At 43.4% G+C, this 3,221-nt stretch overlaps 1 protein-coding gene and 1 long non-coding RNA gene across 5 annotated transcripts in view; both read right to left on the reverse strand.

Annotated features, from left to right (window-relative positions):
- robo3 (roundabout, axon guidance receptor, homolog 3 (Drosophila)) overlaps window positions 1-3,221 on the reverse strand; it is a 110,809-nt gene that overhangs the window by 66,279 nt on the left and 41,309 nt on the right. The window lies entirely within an intron of this gene.
- Window positions 1-3,221, reverse strand: part of LOC116700401 (uncharacterized) — a 19,601-nt gene that overhangs the window by 2,364 nt on the left and 14,016 nt on the right. The window contains exon 2 of the long non-coding RNA XR_004334641.1: window positions 2,357-2,361. This is a non-coding gene — a long non-coding RNA (uncharacterized LOC116700401). The remainder of the gene's footprint in view (window positions 1-2,356; window positions 2,362-3,221) is intronic.

Genomic DNA, 3,221 nt, shown 5'->3' on the forward strand with positions numbered 1-3,221 from the left:
GATAAAACAGATGTTGACAAAGTTTCCTTTCGGAGACATCATTTGAAATTGGGAAAAAATAATCGCAGAATATTGCAATATGTTAAAAATCGCAATAATGTTGTATCGCGACATAAGAATCGGGATATTATCGTGTCGTATCTTACCCCTAGTGGTAAGAGCAACCGGTTCTCACTCCCAAGTCATCAAATACTAGCTATGTCTCCATCGACATGTTTTTATCCAACTTAAGAGATATCTAATGAAAAATGCCTTAGGAAACAGTAAAATGTGGTGGAATTTCAAGAATATTGACTCAAAGGAAATAAGTTTGGTCTCATCGGATTTTATCTTGATCGATATACGGCTTATGCGATTAAAGATGATGGACACGTTATTTTCCGAATAAATAATGAATTCCGTCTAAGTTTTATGTAATTTTAAGTTGAACCTAACTGTCCCGATCTTGTGCCGAATGTCAGTTAAACGTCCGTCCCGACCCAGAGCGCCAAAAAGTGACAGCAAGAGTCCCGAAGAAGCGCATCTAAATATGATGCTAAAAGAGGATTTTTGGCACCTGACCTGACCACGAGTCGCATTTTGTCGCGCTGGGAGCGAGACTGTGTTGGTAAGAGAGACATCCTTCAAACAGGGAGCCCAGGTTAGTGCCACAACCATCCATCCATCCACCCTGCTGCAGTGTCCTTGGGCAAGACCAGAGACAATGATTTGTGTCCCTACCCCTGGGTGCTGACGGGTAGCTGACCCCGACTTCCGACCTGCTGTAGTAAGTGGGAACTATTCCCTAGCGCGGATCAATAATATCACATTATCAAAAAGCTGTATTTAAGATGGATGTCCCCCTCTCTTTAGTCTCTTAATGGGAAGTGATGATAAACAGTGAAGGCTCATGACCTCCGAGGAGGAAAGAGATGTCCGATGGAGTACAGTCAAGGTGAATGGTTGCTCAGTGCATCAAATTCTTGAATCTATTAACTTAATGAAGCTGTGTATTTACTGGCCTCTCTGTTCACAGGTGGAGGATTTCAGTCCGTGTATGTTCAATGATGGAAGAAAAGGACTGAAGAGTATTTGGAACTTGCCATGCATGAGTCTCCTGTTTTATTGAAACTGGCATATGTCCTTAAGGGAGCGTGCAGAGATGCATCCCGAAGCACTGCAGCTCTTTGTTATAAAAGCAAATAGTAAGCGTCCCTCATGGACACTACGATGGAAATGACACAGACAGAAACATGGCACGTCTCTTCAATTTAGCCCAGCAATTCATGAAATATTCACACTGTTAGACAATACTTTCCTGAGCTTGAGTGGCTCCCTACTCATCGAAAAAGCTGAATCAATTATCAGGGGACGCCGTTCACACCTGATTGACAGGCTTGTAAAAAAAAAAAAAACAGCTTATGCCCTTTTGACAGAGAACAATCTGTCGGAATAAACTCACATTTTTGGAGTGGCTTCAAGGGGACTTTTTTTCTTTTTTTTTGCTTTAGTTGAAAGCGCCACATCTTTAGATACTGAGGAAAAGAGGAGATGAAACAGCATTTTGATGGGATTTTTTTTGGCAAAAACAAGCCAGTAGAGAGATTCAGAGAAAGAAATCTGGACCGCATGCTAAGAAGGGAGGGGGACCAGGAGGGGGATTTGCAAACATGCACATCCATGTCCAGCACTTAAGCTCATTGTAATTCAGGCAATATGTCCAATATGTGGTATGGAATGTGAGGTGTGGAGGGTGTCGTGAAGTGTGTGTGTGTTGCACCATAAAAAAAAAAGAAAACATACCTCCCCTCCGCAAACACATACATGCAGAACTAGAAACATTACGATACCATATTTACAATACCTGAACTTGCGTATCGGTTGATACCGGTAGCCGATCAGATACAAGTGAGTATAAAAATACATTTATTTTATGAAATTTAAACAGCTGTATACTACTAACCCCGTATGGCTGTGATATGATTCCTGTCATTGTTGTTAAACTCTTTCTGGAACATGAGTAAAAAAAACAATGAATACTGTAGAGCTTTCTCTTATTATCCAGTATGGCCGTCAGTCAGAACAGAACAGAACAAGAACACATATAAACTATTTTAAAGTTTTGGTGCAAAAATTAGGTGGTATCATATTGGTGCATAAACTCCAGTACTTGCCGATACCAGCATTAAGACAGTGTCCGAGGATTTTCTGAAACTGGTCCCGGTATCTGAACATCTCTATTGAGAACCCAGACAGATATGGCTGGTGTGAAGTGTTGAACAGGGAGAAGTAATATATGCATGGCATTGCTAAGGAGAGCTGAAACAACAGAGACAAATCTCCACTCCCCCCTCTGGCCACCCTCCACCAATAACACCCACCCTGGGACCCCGAGGGCCCCCCACAACAACACTAATACAAAAGGTGGTCAGGCTTCTGTGTGTGGTCAGCTAATAAAGCAATTGTCTGGCCCTGAAAAGAGGATTACTTTAATCTACTAATGGCCGACGTTGTGCAGCCTATAGCAGCAGGGTAAGAGGGTCACTGAGAAATGCTGGGAAGCCTATTGTAAGGCAAACACGCACCCCCCACCCGGCCACCCTGAACCGCCCTCAGTTGACCCTCTGGCCCAGTCAAGGCTACTGTAGTTCACCCATGTGGAAAACCAGAAACACTCTTCAACTCGTGCTCAAGGAGAACCTGGGTGGACATAGGCGCCGATAGACAATGTGTGCCTCCACTAAACAAGAACACATACACACACACACACACAAACACACACCTATTAATTATTGACCGCCGCGGTGGGGAGGTGGCGATGAGCACCTTCAAGAATGCCACTCCAACAATGTGAAGGGAAATTTTAGGGTGATTCCACCTCATTCACTTCAATGAGACCACTGCACTGGTATGACAAATACAGGGTTATCAAACTAAAACAACAACACAATTCCTTGCATTTTTCTAACCCAGTGTTATTTTCAGTCTGAATGAATTGCGGGGTCTCTTAGTATGACGTCAAACTACCAGCTCCTGCTGATACCAGTTTGTACTTTCCTTGGTGGAAAAAGGCTGACATGTCTGCGGGGAGATGGATGGCTGAATCCAGAGCAGGAGAACCCAATTGTTGCTTGTAAGTTCCCATGCTGTCTCACCGCCTTGTAAGCCTGTCCAATTTTCTCAGCAGTGTATCTTGTCGTTTGCACACACACACACACACACACACACACACACACACACAC

Source organism: Etheostoma spectabile, chromosome 13 (assembly GCF_008692095.1).
Source record: "Etheostoma spectabile isolate EspeVRDwgs_2016 chromosome 13, UIUC_Espe_1.0, whole genome shotgun sequence".
Classification (NCBI taxonomy): Eukaryota; Metazoa; Chordata; class Actinopteri; order Perciformes; family Percidae; genus Etheostoma; species Etheostoma spectabile.